The 20,676-nt window shown below is 42.7% G+C and overlaps 1 protein-coding gene across 1 annotated transcript in view; it reads left to right on the forward strand.

Annotated features, from left to right (window-relative positions):
* The window catches only part of IRS1 (insulin receptor substrate 1), a 64,157-nt gene that overhangs the window by 36,578 nt on the left and 6,903 nt on the right, over positions 1–20,676 (forward strand). The gene's annotated exons all lie outside the window — the stretch shown is intronic.

Raw genomic sequence — 20,676 nt, forward strand, 5'->3', positions numbered from 1 at the left:
AAAAACCCACACATTTAATTTGTGTGCATAAATTAAAATACTTGTTTGAAGGGTGGGCTTATTCTGTGAATGACTTTTCTTTCTCATCCAAGCCTGTGGACACGTTCTAACAGCAAGAGGTCAAAGCATTTCAGTGCATTTTCATGGTTTCGTTATTCATGGCACTCGTGCCAGATTTACATTTTATTGAGTTATCGCTAGTGTTAAAGAAAGTGCCATGTTTTAAAGGACAGTCAAAAAATGGATTTTGTTTGCCTTTGCCTGAGTTTTGAAAAAAAGACTTTCTGTGTTGCTTTCATTCAGTTTTTAAATACATTTGAAAATGTATATCTGCTTTGATCATAATAGTCCTTTTCTGCTTGCATCATGTCATTCAGCCTTGGTGAGGAAATAAATTTCACTGCACATCAACATTTTACTATATTATAGGAAGTGCTACAGAGTTTTGGAATGTGACTTGCTTCAGCTGCTGTTGGTGGTTAATGGTTCAGGACATTTGCCAGCTGCCATGGTTTGCTGGCTATGTCAAAACCTTTGTAACTTCAGACCCAAGAGCCCAGTAGTTATTTGTCTCTTTATTAAACGCAGGTGCCATGTTTAGAAGTTCCTTTGCTCTAGACCTCCATAAAAGTTTTCTTTGGACAAAATATTTTGCTTTGTAGAAAGAACTTTTTCCATTTACCAACATGGCATTGTAAAAATGCGGCAACTTTATCTCACATTTATAAATAAGCATTTGGATTTGGCTTTCAAAACCACATGGATGCCTAATGAATATTACTTGCTAGTTGTGACTTTTATTTGTGCTTTGAGCCTTGTGTAATATTTTTTCCCCCTGAAACAGGCAATTTTGGGTATTAGGGCTTATTTTTTCATTATCCCCCATTGGGCCTCGATGAGTCATATTCTGGGCACAAACAGAAGTGAATATATAATTGCAGAGCCTCTCTTATTCCACAGTTACTGGATAAAATAATTTGTAATGTGCACTGACTGTCTTTGTTAGAGGAATTTACAAAAACGACTTCCAGACAATCCCCGCATCTATCTGTAGTTTCAAAAATTCCATTTCCTGGGACGTTTTAAGAATCTTGGATTGTGTCGTATCTGGCTAATTATGGGGTTGTTCTCATTTGTGTCTCATCATTGAAGGTCATCCCTTCCCTGCCACCTTTTCCTTTTTACTCCCTATAAACATCATGTTCTTTGTTTCCTTTCCATATTTCTGGCTGTATATGATCTATACACATAGAGATATTTTAGAAAATATGTAAATCATTACAGACTTTTGGAGAGGAAGAAAGGGATGCAAGTAATAATCTGCTGCATTGTGATTATTTCTGTATTACAGCAGAGTTTAACCCCATATGGTAAAACTTCTACTACTCAAGTCTAAATATTCACAGACATTCAAGCTTCACATGTTCCCAGTATCCGTAGCTATTATACTAGAAAACATTTAGGCTAACAGGAAAGATAGCATTCTGTTTCATATTTTGAAAAAGTACAGCATTTTCATTTATGATGTTTTTTGTAACTTTATTCATTGTGTGTTTTGGTCATGGTGGCAGGACTAATGGTAGAGCTGGTTTTCCTAGCAATGTAAAAGAGTTTTACATTTGTCTATGCTTCTCAAGTGGTATTTAAAAAGTATTTGTGTAGTAATAAACCATTTCACTTCTATGACGTCCATCCTCTAGTGCCATGAAAAGAAAAATAAAACAGCTTTCATACATGAGCCCTGAAAACTGAAGAATGGTTTTCTGAATTCAGACTGAGTCTGAATAATGAGGGGACGAAGCTGGCTATCTCACTCTTCATTTCTCTCCCTACCCATAAACAAACAAACAAACAAACAAATCCATTTTCCTTCAAATCTGAGCAGCCAGCAATTCTTTTTGACATATAAATTGTATGCCAAATATATTGATACATTAACATCTTATGGACTACAAATCATATTAGGTATTTAAGAATTAAAAATCAGGGATGCCTGGGTGGCTTAGCAGTTGGGCGCCTGCCTTCTGCTCGGGTCGTGATCCCGGGATCCAGGATCAAGTTGTGCATCGGGCTCCCTGTGAGGAGCCTGCTTCTCCCTCCGCCTATGTCTCTGCCTCTCTCAGTCTGTGTCTCTCATGAATGAATAAATAAATCTTTAAAAAAAAAACAGAATTAAAAATCAAATACAGTATTCACAAAGTCTATTTTTGTGTGTGTTTAGTTTTTATCAACTTTTCCATCCTAAAATTACTTATGTTTATACATATGTGTATTTTGCCCAGGATTTTATCAGAATGCTTTTTGACTGGCCAAGTTCAGGGGGAAATGACTTGGGGAGAAAACTTATGCTGTCTTTCCCAAAGTGTGCTTCACAAGATGTTGGGAGTTTTTAGTATGAAATAAGATCTACGTGTTTTCTGATCATAAGTTTGGGAAACATGGGGTTTGACAAAATGCAAAGGCTCTACTGTCAAGCGGGAGATATTTTTCCTAAAGGTCATTGGCCACACAGAACCTTCTTTCTCATGGAGCTCATGTGTTAGAGAACATGTTTGGTCCTGCCAGCTTACGGCCTGCCCAGAACTGGGTCTGTAGGAGTGCACAAATTTGGGGGCACCACCCATGGAGGCTTCTAACTTTGTCTGTTATATTACAGGTTCCCCCAAATGTCGGTATGATTTGGAGTCATTGTCATGACCCATTAATTGTAGGGCTTTATAAGTAGACTAATATATTTGTGCTTCTTACATGTGCCCTTCATCATTGAGAGTAAGTACACAGGCATTTCTTGGGGGGTTTACGTATATATATGGCTGCCTTCTCAGAAACCCATTAAAGAAAGGAGGAATCATTATATTTTAAAGGAGACCATTAAAAGGCTTCCCTAGAATTCTGTCCCCATCGTGTGTGGTCTGGACCATCGCATTTGAATTCACACTGCTCATCGGTGAGGATGTAATTGATCGATAGGTCAACAAATTTCTAAAATTATCTTCTCTACATGTATTTTCAAGGCAAAATATATTGGTTCTGTGTATTCATCCTCAAAAACCTTCAGATGTGTGTTAATACTTAGAGCTTTGGATGTCAAGACATTGGCTTCTAGTCGTATGGTTAACACAAACAGTGCCTGGTAACTTTTAGGCGAGGGATTCACTGACAGGAGGCATATCCAGGGCTGTTTCACCACCTTCCGTGGAGCATATGTTTTGATTCAGTGAGGTCACTGATGCTAGATTTTAACATCAGAATCTTCTCAGTGAGATGAAATTGGTGATTCACCTTGACTCGTACCTCAGACATGTGGGTATAGGATAAATGCTTTCTTAATGATGGTTCAGGGCAGCCAATTCTTTGATCTGCCTGAACTTATTGGCTCTCTTACCATTGATATTAATTGGCTGCTCCTGATGGAAGTGAGTTTGCATCCCAATTTTAAAGATACTTAAAATGAATTCTCTCCCCTTCTATGGACGATTGAAAGTAAACGCATTGAGGTCTGTTGATGGACATTGTGTTCTAAAGAGTTTTTTGCCAACTGCCGATCTCTGGAAAATGTAACATATTGTTAGAGTTTTGGGACACCTTGGTGGCTCAGTGGTTGAGCGTCTGCCTTTGGCTCAGGTCTCTGACTATGGTCTTTGCCTCTCTTTCTGTGTCTCTCATGAATAAATAAATAAAATATTTTTTTGTTGTTGTTTTTTAAAAGAATATCAGAGTTTTGACTTCTCCCTCCCTGCTTCTCTTTCACCTACAAGATGTTGGGATCGGGAGATCCATGCTTTTCCGGGTGGCTTTTTGGTGGCATTCGTGCTGTGATGCTCGAAGGCAAGGATTTAAAAACAGGTTGTTGGGATGTGGCCACTCTGTTTTCTAAGCCTGAGTACCAGTGATAAGGCTGATAAGTATTTATGGGTGGCACTAAGGGATAGGGAGAAGCTATTAAGGGAAAGTTAAAAAAAAAAAAAAAGTTGGGAGGAGGAGGGAGGGAACCAAGGGATGAAGGAGTAGAGTGTCTGCAGTATTGGCATCCACGGTCACCCACGCCTGGTGCCACTGAAGTTCAATTTTGGATTGTTTTGATTTGTTAAGCCACTTGTATCCCACGCTGTGCAATAGGGAATATACACTCGAGCTAGATGCCATTTTAAAAGGTTACATATATATTTTAGAGTTTTCTGTAGACAGAGATAATTAACACAATTACAGCCCTCCACTTGAGCCATTGAGATCAGTTGCTGCCAACTAGAATAATGACACTGAGGCTCTGTTTATATGTAAACTGTGTAATATCTTAAAGCTCACGTCATTGTTTTTCTCTTCTCAAGTACAGCATGTTTTGATCTACATAGGGAATATTTTTAAAAAGTGGATGTCTAAGAATGTAAACAGTTGGAAGGGGAGATGCAGCTGTTTATGATTTACTTTTTAATCTTCTGTTCTTTGGTGGCTTCTAATGTCAAAGGGCTTTTCTTTACATATTATAGTGTATGGCTTATGACGATAAGTATGCTCTTTCTGGGTTTTATTTTGGCTTTCTAAATAAAGGACGGAAGGACCGACCGAAGGAAAAGTAGTGGGATAAAAATATCCATCCCCCCGCAGACTGGATCCTGCCCTGGAAGCAATGGGCCAGAAGAGCCTACGGTCTTAGAGTGGAAAGGATTTCTCTTTTATGGGGCCAATAAATGTCAGGCCTTGTGCTTTACCTTTCGGCTCTGTTTGTGTGTGTTTGTCAGAATCTATTAGTCACACCCAGTTGCTTGCGTCTACCACTGTCTAGACTCTTCAAGAAATGAGCGATTTCGTATTTAGTGTTTTTACAGGAGGGCACATAATAAGGGATGGGTGTGCTTCTGTGATGGCAATCTCTTTTGCAGACTGTTTTCCAGGAGTGGAGGTGGTTCTGGTATCCAGGTGCCTATTGTGTGAAATGGTGTTTTCGCTGATTTTGGTTTAGATTTATCAGAATGGCATTTCACTATGTAATTTCTCATTACCCGTTGTAAACAACGAAGGTCACCCCCATTTCCTGTTATAAAAATAACTTTGTATATTCCGGTGGACTGTGTTTAGATGAGAGGTTTGCCAGTATTTCCACCCATGCTTTTTCTAGCATTGTCTATAAATGTGTGGTCACCAGCAGGGATTTTGAATCCTAGTGGCCCCGTTTACTGGCTTTGAGATCTTGAGGAATTTACTCTCTGTTCCAAACCTCAGTTTCTCAGTTTTAAGACAGGGATAGTAATACAATCTCAGGATGGTCATGAGGATTAGATGAAATAATGCACATTCAAACTCATAACATATAGTGGTTGGCGTGGAGCAAAAGTTGGCTATCTTGCTAGTGGGGACTGTGTGTGTGTGTGTGTGTGTGTGTGTGTGTGTGTGTGTGTGAGAGAGAGAGAGAGAGAGAGAGAGAGAGAGAGACGTGGTTACATATAACATCGTCATCCCACAAAGTGCTTTGCTCAAATATTCAGGGAGGGAGGTGGACACAAGAGAAATTTGAAAACTATTATAATCAATATAAAATTCACTTTATATGTGTAGTCATATTTAATTTGTAGTATTAAAAATAGATTGAGCTTTTTAAAGAAAATATTTATTAAAAGAGGAATAATACTTTTAAAAGGTTAACAAATCCCTACTTATAAATGTAAGGGAAACCACAAAAACTTAAGAGCCTATTTTTCTTTGCCTAAAATTACTCTTTTTAAAAGAGATTTATTTATTTGAGAGAGAAAGAGAGAGAGAGGAGGGGAGGGGCAGAGAAAGGGAGGGAGACTCTCAAGCCGACTCGGTGCTGAGCACGGAGCCCGAGGCTGGGCTTGATCTCATGACTCTGAGATCATGACCTGAGCTGAAACCAAGATTTGGATGCTTAACTGACTGAGCCACTCAGGCACCGCTAAAATCATTCTTAATGTAAGTCATATGGACCTTAGAATATGTGTGTGTGTGCATCTGATTTTCTTATATAGAAAGAAAGAAATTTTCTTATATAGATTATGTATGAAACACATTGATAAGTCAGGTGGGGTTGGAGATGACAACCCTGAGACTGAGCCCCTCATTAGGCTCCAACACAGTGTCTGCTTGTCCCTCTCCCTCTGCTCCTCCTTGCCCCCCTCCCCCACTTGCACACGGTCTTTTTCTCTCTTTCTCTCAAATGAATAAATAAATACAATCTTAAAGTTTGGGGTGCTTTAGAATTGCTAAGGAGAACCCATTTTAAATCACGGATCAACTATTAAAATGATAAACTTAGAGCAAAACAAGAAGTACCTTCAATACCCAGTGATAAAAACAGTGGGACAATATCCCTTATTGGTGATGAGTGTCCTCACCAGGGATTTACTGACACCATGTTTTGAGGTGCTCCTCTCTGCCAGCACCCCAGCAGTATTGCAAAGAGCAAGGAGCTTCGGTGGCAAATACCTTCCTCCTCCTTTGAATTCCTGTTTCCCCAGCCCCCTCCCTTGGCTTCTTGCTACTAAATGAGACGAATTAATTGTTCTATAATTATTTCATTGTCGGGGTCTGTGCCACATGTTTTACAGTCACCATCTCATTTAACCCTCACAACAACCCGATGAGCTAAGTAGGCACTTTTATCACCATTTTACCAGGAACAACAGCTCAGCAATGTTGCTCAAGGGCCTGAGTGCTGGGGAGGGAGGGGTGCTAGGGTCTTACCACCATCAGGCAGCCACAAAGGGTAAGTGCCTTGCAGACAGTTTCCATTCCTGCTGGATCCTATAACCGTTGATGAAATGTATTTTCATTCTGTCCCCACTGGTTAGGAAAAATAACTCACGTGAATTGCATAGCATGCGAATTGCACTACCCAGCCGTGGTTTTAGAATGAGCTCTTGGGGAGTATCTCTGGCCACCCCATTTTCCTTCCATTTCCTAAAGCCATTAGAAACCTGCGCTTGCCTTGTTCGGGCTTCTCTTCCAGACCAGTAAAGCTGCACCTCTTGGTCAGAGCACCGAGTCAGGCCCGGTGAATGAAATTGCTATCAAATAATGAAGACCTTTGGGGCGCCTGGGTGGCTCAGTCGGTGAAGCGTCTGCCTTTGGCTCAGGTCATGATCCCAGGGTCTTGGGATCAAGCCCCGCATTGGGCTCCTTGCTTAGCTGGGAGCCTGCTTCTCTTTCTCCCTATGTCTGCTCCTCCCCCTGCTTGTGCACTGGCTCGCTCTGGCAAATAAATACATAAATCTTTAAAAAGAAATAATGAAGACCTTTGCTCTGCTGTAAAACTTCACTGATGTAGAAACAGAACCTTGTAATAACTAACTTGCTAATAAGTCGTACTGAAGGGCATGCTCTTGCCTTTTAGAAATCAGACCAGTTCACTGCCATCCATTGATGTGAATGGAAGTTACTAGAACCCACAGAGCATCCCTCTGTGCTTAATTTGTAGTCTTTTCCACATTTTGATACCTTTGAGCATTATGGTTTTGGGCTTCCCCAGATGCAGAAAGCGCTGCTTCTGGATCTTCCCTTGCATGCATCCTGTGGTTCTGGAGATGAGATACCTGCGCACAGAGTCATCCTTTTTCCACCAAAACATTATGGAGGAAAAATTAAGGCGGAATGGAAAAATGGGAGCCTCTTTGATATCGGTACTTTGGATGCTTCAAAGTTGAGGGTGTTGTAGATCGCTATAATCATTTAATTGTTGATGTTGATTCTACTCTTGTATTCGAGATGAGATCTGAGTTGGCAGTTTGGGGACTTTTACCACCTGCTGGTCCCCTCAAATAATAAAGACAGGGAGTTAAGAACTAACCTCTGGTTTGTGCCTTGAGGTTTATTTAGTAAAAGACGCTGGAGGGCGGGGTGTTAGGCGGTCCATGTTCCTTTGAGTTGTGCCGAATGCTTGTTTATTTGGGTTCCATCATCTGTGAGCTAACGCACATGGCCCCACTCCCTTCCTCTTGACCGGGACCTCTAGACATCAAAGTAACCGGCATCCGTGTTTTAAAGCGATAGAAATGTATTGGATCCCAGTTTCCAGCCCTCTTTTCCCAGTCCAGCTGTCTTGAGTCTCCCGTGGCCTGAACACTAAGCAGGTAAAGACCTATCAGTGCTGTCTCAGTATTGGGGGCTTCCCCAGTGTCGTCTTTGTAGTCATCCAGATGTTTGTTTTTTCAGGAGCCCTGAGACAGAGGTTTCTCATTCTTGTCCAGTTAACTCTTTTAGAACCTTTCTGCCTGGAAATTTTTCTTTGCGTTTCAGTTCAAAAAACTATGTCTGTAATTTAAGCTCATTTACCCTACTGAGCCCGAGAACAGATGGCTTATCACGTAGCCTTCCTTAACGTCCCCCGTTAAGCCCTCTTATTATTCTTTCACTGAAATTAAATAGAAATCTCTCCTTTTCTTCAGGGTTCTTTACTCCTTTGCTCCTCAGAGTGTGGTCCTCAGACCAGCAACACTGGGGTCCCCTGGTGGCAGGTTAGACATGCAGAATCATGGGCCCTACCACAAACCTCAAGAATCACAATGTGCATTTTAACCAAACCCTCAAGAGATCCTAAGCACATTCAAGTTTGAGAAGCTCTGCTTTATTTTATCCCTTTGTAGCTTAGTTATTATTTCCTCTGTACTTTTCTCTGGCATGCCTGAAGCATAGAGACCAGTGGTCTTGTAATAAGAGCAAATACCTAATACTTATCTGACTCAAATCCCTATTAATGTAATACCTATGATATTATAATAATTTTGAACTAAATTGATGTGTATTTTTCATTTGTAATAAATTGGTAGTCTTCAGAGACTTTGGGGGGTCTTTTTTTGCTTTATGTTTGCCCTTTTTACCTACTGGACGTCTCCATTGTATAGCTGAACGACTTTGCTAAGAATCTGGCTTTGCATTTATATTGGGTACCACCTTGTTTTTCCTCTTTGGGGGATCTTTTTTTAGGGGGGCTCTTTTCTTTTCTGTATAATTGGGCTATTAAGATTTTAATGACTCATGACTAGAAAGAGTACTGTTGGAGGTGAAAAGACCCCAAATCTTACCTCAGTGCTGCTCTTCACCAGTTTCCTGGGCTTATGATTCTAACTCTTAACAATAACCATATGATCCGGGAAGTCCCCATAATACCGGGTATAGGACTACTTCGATTGTTCTGTTTGTATTAATCCAAGAACCCTGTCTACGATGACTTGGTCACACAGTGGAAGTCACCTGGTAAAAAGGGAATGGAGCCTCTAAAACAAAAGTTGGAATAATTACTCACATCCAGATGTATATTTTGGTTAGTCCTTATACTCCCCTTCCCACCAGGTTATTTACTTATGTCAAATGGTTCTCAAGTCACCTTCCTGTTGATTCCTTCTAGCCATGCATTAAGAGGGGGGACATTAGCAAGGATATGGCTGCTCTTAATCCTTGCACCTCCCTCTGGAAGCCTCTGGGAAGGCCTTTGTTTCTACTGGACGTTCTATGGGGAGGATCCAGCATAAAGATATGTGTGAAGTCAGTGGCTGTGTTCAGAGGCTGTTTGGTGCTGCTGATGGCCGAGAGTGAGGAGAGCTCAGGGTGGAAGGACAGGAAGGAAGAGAGGCATATCTTAAGAATGAGATTTGACGTGGACGCTTACGCAGTCATGCTCTTCCTTACACTGTTCAGGAAGGAAAGTGGGAGTAGCTAAACGAAGAGGTAGACCATTGCCCATTTGCAACATGGTTTTATGGGAAAAACATAAGGCAGTTTTTGAGCAGAATTAAGCAAAGTGCCTCAAAGGGATGTTAATTCAATGTTAATTATAGCCTGTCGCTTTTGGGTAGTAATGGTGAAATTGTGTGGTTGGGTTTTACTCTGAAGGCATTGTGTCAGCTTCAGAGGCCACAGTGTGGAAAGAATAGAAGCTATTGTTTTCTTTATGAACTTCGGCACCACAGTAGCTTCTGTGGCATTATTTCAGGAGGATATGTTCTTCTTACCATTACCTTCGGGTTCCATCGGAAAAGCCTCATACCTAACCACCTGGAAATCAACTTGTTCTTTCTGGTCACTGTCTAAGTCTTAGAATTTGGAACGCTGTGTACTCTCATCGATGATGGTCTATGTCCCCTGCCCCTCACCCAGCTCTTTTTCAAGCTTAAAGTTTTAGGGAAAACAGACCTGAAAAGTATCGTCCTGGAAAGACATCTTAGAAACAGCAGCTGAAATTTCCATCTTTCTAACTTTGACTTTTTTTGTAATAAATCATCTTCCAAGGTATTTATTTCATAAAGTAAAAAAAAAATCTCTAGGAAATACTATTCTGACTTGGGAGTCGCCTCTTAGCAAAGTTAGTGGATTTATTTTAAAAAGTTGACTAATTCTGGAACAGAAGGGACCTAATTCTTAACTTCCTTTTACTCCCAGTTATTTCAGGACAATGAGCGTGACTAATGGTCACAAATACCAAAAGGAAAGTTCTCTTCTTTCTCACCGAGTTTTACAAATGATTGTGAGGACTAGATATTTTCTCCATTTCGTTAAATTGTGGAGGCAAAGCAAGGTCAAGTGACTTGTCCAAGACCATCCACAAAGTACGGGCTCAGTTGGATGAGATACAAGCCTGGGCATGATACAGGGTATCTCCTCTTGGGGTTGATCTTTATGTCATGGTCATGGAGGTGGCGCAGCGTCACACCTGCTAGTCTTCCCCAGACTCTGTTACTTTGGCCTCCACAGTGCCTGATACTCTACCTTCTTTAGTCATTGCTTTTGCATTGCCCCCAGACATTCTTGTGTTCCTTTGGAGGAGGAACGTATGGAAACATGGGCCCGGGCTGGTTAATCCGATCAGCTGTCTTCTAGCGGAAGAGGGAGGGAATGGGATGCAGGTGAACTAAGCTTCCAGCAGTGATGAATTGGGAAAGGCTGAGATCATGGACACACCCACTGGGATTCTGAAGCGTGGAGTCGTAAACAAAGCAAGGCCTTGGAACAGGAACGTACCTCATCCTTCATTCTGTTCCATAGAACCGGTGTGGACCCCAGCAACGGGTAACAGGTGCATTTGGTGGCTTCGGCAACAGTTCTAGAGCATGGTGTCTCAGCCTCAGAACTAATGACACGGTTCTTTGCTACTGGTGGCCATCCTGTGTGTTGTGGGAGGTTTCGTAGTCCTGGCCTCCACCCCCTAGATGCCAACAGCTTCTCCCCCACCTCATCCTAACCCCAGTTGCGACAACCAAAAATGTTTCCAGGCTTTTCCAAATAGCTCTTGCAGGGAGAAATTATTCCTGCCCACCCAAACTGAGAACCAGAGATTTAGTGAAATGCTTGGAGGCTAGAAGGTCTCTGCAGAGAAAAGTGGTTTAGCCCCACGAGTGTGTTTCAGGCAGAGTCCTGGCACACCAGTGGGCCTGAGGATCACCTTCACAGATCTCCCTTCTATCTCCCCTGGGGCTGCGATCTCCTCAGGGTCACTGATACATTTTTTTTTAAGAATTATTTTTTTATTTGAAAGAGAGAGCACGTGCAGGTGGGCGTGGGCGGGGAGGGAGGAGCAGAGGGAGAGGGAGAAACAGACTCTGTGCTGAGCATGGAGCCTGACGTGGGGCTCGATCCCAAGATCCTGAGATCATGACCTGAGCCAAAATCAAGAGTCAGATGCTCACCAGACTGAGCCGCCCCTGATAAATACCCTTAATAAGGATCTTTTCAAGTTGCCACTACCTCGTAATTAAGAATTTGGCACCCCTGCCTTCAGGAGGCCTCTGTTCAACCAGGCTCAGGGCCTGATGCGGTTCAGTTCAGCTTGCTGTCGCAGGGAACGACTCAGCAGACGCTACTGAGACGCTACGCTCCAAATTAAAAAGCAAAAGGCCGAGATGTCAGATAATGGGGGAAAGCAAGGGGAACAAGAGCAAAGTGGAAGTGAGACTTGAGAGATGAAAGCAAAGGCCCACAAACTCTGGGGTCAGTGGGTTGAAAGGTCAGCCGCTCCTTGTCAACTGGAAGAATTTTGCCTCTTTATCCTGGACAATAGAGAAGTGTTTGCAGTCACTTAGAAATCTGCACCATTGTCTGCTTCAAAGACCTTTGAGATGCAAGCAATGTATACATTATCAATTATTTCAGATTATCTTTCCAGTTTTTCCTCCCTCCTCTTCCAGCTGCCAACCATTAGACGTGTGCATCTGGCAGCAATTTCGGTTTTTCGTCAAGTAAGTCAGGCAGCGTTGACTGGCTGTGTCACACTCCTGTTCAATTCCTTCAGATCAAGACTGGGGACAAGAATTTGGAAACAAAAGCCATCCATTTCCTCCCCCAACAATTAGAAACATGCTTAAGAACCTGGAAATAGTGCAGAAGAATCTCACTGAACATCCATTTAAGCCTATTCATGAGAATTCTTTGTGAATCCTTTCATGGAGCATTATAAGTCTTTTCATTAGACTTATAATGAAGTCTAGAAAGCCTGAAGCCCCAGCTTAGAAAGGGTGGGGGCTTCAGGCTTCTAATTTCTTCTGAGAAAGCACTAGAAGTGGGCTTTCAGCAGTGTTTCTGTAGATAGCATTAATTTAGGATCCGCTCAAAGATACGCTAATGCTATCTGTCCTAATATTTAACCTCTGCTGTTCCCCGTGTAGGTAGACAGGTCTTTGTCTAAAAGCCTATCCTAGGGTCTTATTTTTAGCTTCACCACTATTACTTTTACCTTTTCTTTTTGTTCTGGCGCGTCCTCCATACCACCTCATGTCTCAAATAATTTTGTCTCCCTTCCCAAGCAAGACACATCCTGATCTTGGTTGGCTTCAGCCTCAGCCCTCGGCTCTGGCATCTGGCCTGTGGACTCATTGTTGCTTGTTATTTCCACCAATGCATTTGTGGTTGGTGTGTGTTTTCAGGTATCAGGAGAAAATTGGAGAGCCAGGGATACCTAGTTCTTAATAAGAATTCTTCATTAAGAGCTAATGTTTGAGGGCTCATTGTGTGTCAGGCACTACGATGAGAACTTTTCATGTATTACCTCATTTTACCTCAAGGGCTAACCCTGTGAAATGGGTACTGTTCTCCCCGTGTTACAGATGAACACATTGAGATTTAAGAGAGCAAATGACTTGCCCAAATCACAGAAGAATGAGAGGAGATTATGTAAGTGGTCTTAGTCTCCTTTTAAATTTTAACTTGGAAGTAAGTTTTGAGTTAAAATTGGTCAGTCTTTAAAAGCATAACAGTGAGGTGCCTGGGTGGCTAAGTCAGTTAAGTGACTGCCTTTGGCTTGGGTCATGATCCCCGGGTCTTGGGGGTCAAGTCTCCTTGCTCAACAGAGAGTCTGCTTCTCTCTTTCTCTCTCAAATAAATAAATAAATAAATGCATAACAGCTATGCGTTAGGAACATCCTCTTCCTCAAAGTGACCTTTTTTTTTTTTTCTTAAAGATTTTATTTGTTTATTCATGAGAGACACAGAGAAAGAGTCAGAGACATAGGCAGAGGGAGAGGGAGAAGCAGGCTCCGTGCGGGGAGCCCATGCAGGATTTGATCCCAGGACTCTGGGATCATGACCTGAGCCGAAGACAGATGCTCAACCGCTGAGCCACCCAGGTGCCCCTCAAAGTAACCTTTTGTGGAATGAATTCCCTAAATTACATTTTAGGATTCAGAATTCCATACAGGTTACTCCTCAGGTAGTGGCAACTCAAGGGAAGCACACGTTGGTTGCATTACTTTATTGCAAGCAGTGTTACAACTTCTCCTGAACATAATCCAGTTACGTAGAGGTCCCACCTGGGGGACCTTCTGTAGCCTAGGGTGGATGGGACAGTTTTTTCCATCCTTTGAACATTGACTTTTAAGACTAGCTTTCATAACTCAGAAACCTTTATGACTTGCATTTCTTTAACAAGAATTCTTAAGTTAAAACAACTTACACTTGAGCACTGAATACGTTTGAAACATGCTGCCCTGTGCTTCTGTAATGATGACCAGTTTCGATTGGTTTCATTCATCCTTCGACAGTTTTCATTCATCACTTAGACCCCAGAAATAGCGACCACAGCCCACTTAGCTTTGAAGACTCAGGATTAAATTCTTCCCTGCAGGTTGCTCTTAGCCTCCTCAAAGCAAAGAGGAAGACAAAGGGTAAAACCTTTGTGTTTGTGATTTATGAAGATGACCTCCAGTTGATGTTGATTAGATGTGTGCAGTAGGGAAAGCCTACTGAGCTTGACCTTGCTGGGAGCAGTTGGGAATGGCCCTGCCCTCCGTTAGGCCCGTCTCATGACCAGAATACCTACAGAGGATCAGGGCCACACAGCCGAGGTACCTCGTGGTTCCTTTTAAAGATGCCTGTTCAGTTCAGTACATTTTTCTTGCATTACCAAATTCTTCCATAAAGTCAACCGCAACCCATATTATCGGGGACTCCGGCTAAAACTTGTGGTGAGTAGGAAGTAGATTAAACACAGGTTTTCCCTTTTCTCCGGCTGCCAAGAGTGATGTCAGTGGTGTTAATGATCCTTACCTCAGCCCGCTGCAGACCCTGTGTGAACGCTTGTTCTGTGCTCTGGTTCCTAGGCTATTACGGAAAAGCTGCTGATGCTTGATAAGAGACAATTGGGTAGTCAGACAATTCCTCAAATGTAAAATCAGGCCCTTGCTTTCTTGAAGCAATTTCTGATATGACTCTGGGGAGAGTGCAGAGAATGCAAAATCTATTTAGTGTTTAGCAGAAAAATTAAAGCAGTACGACCGGGCTGAGCCCACTTGATTCCCTTTTGCCTAATTACAGAAGTGGTATTGCAAACACTTTTTTTTTTTTTTTTTTTTTTACCATCTCTGCACCACATTGTAAACTAAGTTGTGATTTTAATTTAAGTCTACTGGTTTGTATCAAAGCCAGACCAATAAAACCTATATCCTGTATTTCTGAACACCAAAAAAAAACCAAACAAACAAAACAACAAACTGATGTGAAATGACAATAAAAACTATAAACCTCAGAACTGGAATTTAATTCCTGGGGGAGAGTAGCATATCCTGCAGAAATAGCCCCCATGAAAGCAGAAGAAAGACTTGACTTTTATGACTTGCTTTCTCAGGTAGGGAAGAAGGTATCCTATTACTTTGATGTCTTCAAGCAACAGGTTTTTTTTTTTTTGGTTGAGCTCCGTTAAAATTAAAGCTTCCTGCCCCACATTATGTGGTCTGACTCGTAATGTAGATGGACTATTTTTCTGAGTTCCCCTACCTTTTTTTTTTAATTTTTTAAAATTTTTATTTATTTATGATAGTCACAGAGAGAGAGAGAGAGGCAGAGACACAGGCAGAGGGAGAAGCAGGCTCCATGCAGGGAGCCTGATGTGGGACTCGATCCCAGGACTCCAGGATCATGCTCTGGGCTGAAGGCAGGGGCTAAACCGCTGCGCCACCCAGGGATCCCTGAGTTCCCCTACCTTGACTGTCACATACGTGTCCCGCATTCTAATTTTGGTAGAAGACAGATTTTAGACATTTTGGGTTACACTGTGGGGGGTGGGAGGTGGGGAAAGGGCTCTTATCTCTTGCTTTATCAGCATGCTCTCTATTAATTACAAGAATGGGAAATAACTGAAATGACCAAGATTGGGAAGTAACTGAAATGACTATTCTGCAGCTTAGAAGATTTCTGAATGCTTAGTCAGATTGCCTTAATTAATATACCTTATTTTTAAAAAAATATTTTTAAGTCATCTCCACACCCAATGCGGGGCTCGAACTTAGAACCCCCAAGATCAAGAGTCACATGCTCCACCGACTGAGCCAGCCAGGCCCCCGCTGTGTGTTGCTGTTGCTTTCATCTGGCTTCCCCATAAATCTCTAACCCTCTGGAAAAGTGTCCCAGTCCAGCCCCTGTCCCATGTGGCTGACCACCCCTGGACCACAGCGCAGGCTCCAGGCTGGGCGGCCAGCTCCCAGGTCAGCCCCTCTCTTCTTTTCATGATACAGGTGCCTTTCTTCCCCAGGGGGTCTCCCAAAGTCACCAGCCCCACCAGAAGGACGTTCACTGGGACAAAAGGGGAACTGGAGCCCGGGTGGCCTCTCACACGTTGGCAGGCGTCCCCAGATGCTCCTCCCTGGCAGCCCTGCGTGCTCCCAGGCCCAGCCAGCGACCTTGTCATCTTCACCGCCCCCCCCCCCCCCCCGGGCCCATGTGACTCGCACCAGGCAAAAGTGCTCTTTAAGCAGCTCCGTTAAAGCCCTGGCCCGGCCACTTACCCTTCGCCTTTTAAGACCACGAAACCAAGTCTTTCCAGCCCTGTTCTGGCCTATTTTCAAAGATGTTGGTTTCCTTTCTTTAGCTTCTTGTCAACATAAAGGAGCAAATGTCTTGTGGTCTTACCTCTCATTTTAATTCTTTAGTTCCATCCTACCTTGATTTTTCTTTTTTTTTTTTTTAAGATTTTATTTATTTATTCCTGAAAGACACAGATAGAGAGGCAGAGACACAGGCAGAGGGAGAAGCAGGCTCCATGCAGGGAGCCCAATGTGGGACTCGATCCTAGGACCCCAGGATCATGACCTGAGCTGAAGGCAGATGCTCAACCACTGAGCCACCCAGGTGTCCCTACATTGATTTTTCTTTTCTCCTTCTTTCTTTCCTTCCTTTTTTAAAAAAATTATTTATTTACTTGAGAGAGAGCACAAGTAGAGGGGGTGGCAGGCAGAGGGAGAGGGAGAAGCAGGCTACCCACCAAGCACAAAGCCTAGTGCAGGGCTTGATCCCAGGACCCCGGGATCATGACCTGAGCCGAAGGCAGATGCTTAACCTACTGAGCCACCCAGGATCCCCATCTTCCTCCCTCTCTCCCTCCATCCCTCTCTCTTTTTCTCTCTCTCCCTCCTTCCCTCCCTCCACTTAGGTCTGTCCTTTGCCAAGGTCTCATCCTGTACTGACACTTCCCAGGTCTACCTTGTAAAGAGTAGAAAGATTCTCCCTGTGTCCCGAGCTTGAAGTCCTCCAGAATTAGCTTTTCTTCTCTTTTCCCTTGGGTGATTACCATAGCTAACAGGACAGCAGGACAGGGCTGATAATTCTGGGTCCTCCCTAAATGCTTCCATCCACCGCCCTAGTTGGTAGAACCAAATTCTAAGCCAGGAAATTTCTCTAATAAGGGTTTCACAGCCCATCAAATGGGACAGTGGCCTCCTTTGTCCATCGGAGATGGAGTAGTGTGGATGTTAAAAGGCAGCGCCCCTATACACTCCCAGAACTATGAGTCTGTGTAACACTGATAGGGGTTGTTTTTCTGTTTTTTTGTTTTGTTTTGTTTTGTTTTTGTTTTTTCAATTTACTGGTCTGTTTGGCAGAATCAGGTAGGCTTAAAACCAGGATACTTTTGCAGTGTTTTATAAGGTGCCTTATTAATGTGTAAGCATTCTGGAAGACTTGATCTTCTCTAACTGAGTGGTAGTGTGAATTATTGCATCAGCATCAACCAGGTGGCTAAAGAAATGAATTGCGGTCACGGTAGTGCTGTGCAGTTGAATATAATTGTGTCAAATGAGAAATCAACAGGCTTGGGAAGACAAGCTCGAGAGAGGGGTCGCAGGTGCTACGTTCAGCATCCTGCTGGGATGCTGATCATGGGTCATGATCCTGGGGTCCTAGGATCGAGTCCCACATTGGGCTCCCTGCATGGAGCCTGCTTCTCCCTCTGCCTGTGTCTCTGCCTCTCTATCTGTGTCTTTCAGGAATAAATAAATAAAATCTTAAAGAAAAAAAAAAAGAAAAATCAAGGTAGGATGGAACTAAAGAATTAAAATGAGAAGTAAGACCACAATACATTTGCTCCTTTACATTTGCTGGGTGTGGAGCTCCACACTGCACCCCCCATTTCGCTCTTTATTTCCAGCCAAAGGGAACTCGTTTCTCTTATGGGAGGAATCCTCCCCCCTGTTCTTCTAACTGCTCGGCCTGTGCCATTTCCTGAAGGACTTGGACTTTTGGACATCAAAGCCAAGCCAGAGGCTTTTTCTACTTTCAAACTGCCATATTCCTCCCCAAAAACATGAATTGGAAGGAGGGAAAGGGACAGCATACCAAGAAGGTTTAAAAGTTGGTTAAGAGGGACATCTGGGTGGCTCAGTGGTTGAGCATCTGCCTTTGGCTCAGGGCGTGATCCTGGGGTCCTGGGATCGAGTCCCACATCAGGTTCCCCGCAGGGAGCCTGCTTCTCCCTCTGCCTGTGTCTCTGCCTCTCTCTCTGTGTCTCTCATGAATAAATAAATAAAATCTTAAAAAGAAAAAAGTTGGTTAGCATTTCAAATATCTTCTCATCACAGTTATTTTAAGAATGGGAAAAAAATCTAAATATGATGGAAATGTGATTTTCCTGTCCTATTGAAACATTTGTGATATCGAATGCAGAATTTTAAATGTTTAAGTCCTTTAAGCATATAGTGGATTTAGAACCACAGCTGAATCGTGGCTTTCCCTGGGTGACAAGAATTCAAGAAATGTTTATTCCTTCTTTACATTTTCCTGTGGTGCATAAAATTTCTATATTATAGTCAAGAATTTTTTTTTGACTCACAGCTGTTTATTTTAAGTGAAAGAGAAATGTGCTGTTTTGACACATTTCTTTAAGTGGAGGAATTTATTTATACAAATTTTTCTAGTTGAATCTACAATATAAGATTTCAAACAATGGTCTCCATTGAAAAAAAGTCATTACGATAGTCATTTTTTTTTTTCAATCATAGTCGGGTGAGGAAGAGTTACTTTCTGGCTACATTTTGGTATATGAAAATAGCCAAGGAACTTCTATTTTACTCCTGTTTCCTTAGTAGAAGTAGAAACTGCTGGTAATGCTTTGACTACGTATTTATAACTGTGTTGCACTTGACTCAACAAATTGGCAGGTTTCGAGCCATTTGAATACAAGATAAAAATGTTAGTCGATGGGTTGGGCCAAAAATTCATTGTTGAAAGGATATGGGTCCTTCATTGTACACTATCATAACCTTATGCTGTTCTCAGCTGCTTTATAGTGCAGCCTGGTCAATAGGCTGAGTGTGAAAGGGAGCAGAAGCTTTCTCTGTTTTTCAGCTCTCCGTAGGCATAGTTTAAGTGGGTCGAGGCCAGAAGATGTAAATTCCTATTGGATGCAATAATGCAGTAATCCATAGGTCTCCAGTAGCATCGCTCAAGTGTTGACTTATTTGATAATGCTTTAAAAATTACATTTTTCATTACTGGCAATAGGATTAGGTGGGTTTTATCTTACACGAAGACACACGGAAGGGGACAAGAGATGCTGGTGTGGTGATGAAATTTTGTCAAAAAGTAATTTCCTGCTGCTAAATCTCGTGACAGGTGCAGCGTCTTTCTGGGTCCAGGAGTTACTCCCCAGTGAGGTAACCAGAGAGGATGTATCCTAGGAACATCACCATTTGATATTTGCCCAGCTCTAATCCGAGGAAATATTTTGCTTCTTTTGTTTCCACTTCATGGGTGTTACAAATGAGTTTTTGTATTTGTATTTGTAAAACATCGTTGAAATATTTGCCTCCTATGGTTGGTGTGAGTCAGTCCGGGTTGTATATAAAGAGCATCGAACATACCTATACCGGTGTCTTCCCTTGTACTGCTTGTTACAGTCCTTATCACTGCCTTCTCATTTGTCACAGATGTTTCTTGAATTGACTGACTGTGGGAGCCCAGTACGGGTATTGGTTTTTTAAAAACATGCTCCCAAAATGTCTGATATACATGTTGGCCTTTCTTCAAGTGAGTTGCTTTGGTGAAGATCACCCTTCTTGACTGCAGTTCCGGAGAGGCTGGGATCAAGGCAAATGAACTTTAGTCCCATGAACATCCACTGAGGTCTGTCTATAATGTCCTCAGGGTTCATTTCCATCAAAACTCAGCAGGGCAATTGCGAACAGCTGTGTTTTGGGAACTTTAGTTTTGGGGTCTTTGGCTTTCTGTAAGGCCTCACTGGGGAACCGTTACCTGGCTTGATCAGCCCCTTCTTTCACCATGTTTGGGTCTCAAGGCTTTTTGGCCATCTCCGAGGATCAAAGGTGCCCTTAGAGGGCTGAGACTGGCTGCTCTAGAGACCATTCCAAAGAATATGCCCAAGGCTGAGAAGGCCATCGCCGGAAAGAAATGAGAACTTGAGGAAGCATTCCAGAAATGCTTCCAACAATGGCTGCATGATTGGCATAGCTGTGCAGACCTCAAAGTGGCTGCAGTGAAGGGCCAGTCTCACTCAGGGGTGGCTGTTAAATATCCGTATCATTTGCTCACGAGCTAAGTTTTCTGTACGTACACACAGAAACACAGACACACATACACACGTACACACACACACACACACACTCACACCCTTGAACGAAGATAAACAGATGTGAACTTCAGACTTTCCCTTGAAGTTTTTCCGGGCCTCTGCGGCCTGTTTATTGAGTCTGTACCCAGCCCCTCCCCGTCAGCATAACCTCCCTCATTCCTTGTTTTCACTTTTTCAGAGATCCCCAAGGTGATGGCACCAGTAGGTAAGCATTAGTGCCTGAGACATGTGCTGATCAGGGTTTATGATAAAGGACTTTGAAAGGTAGAGTGCTGAGACTTTAGAGGGCAAGTTTATGGTGCAATTGATGGATCCTTTTATTTCCTGCTCTTTGAACATACATACTTGTGGGAAATTACAGGGAGGGGTTCAGCGTGGCCCAA

This window comes from Vulpes vulpes, chromosome 9 (genome assembly GCF_048418805.1).
Source record: "Vulpes vulpes isolate BD-2025 chromosome 9, VulVul3, whole genome shotgun sequence".
Lineage (NCBI taxonomy): Eukaryota > Metazoa > Chordata > Mammalia > Carnivora > Canidae > Vulpes > Vulpes vulpes.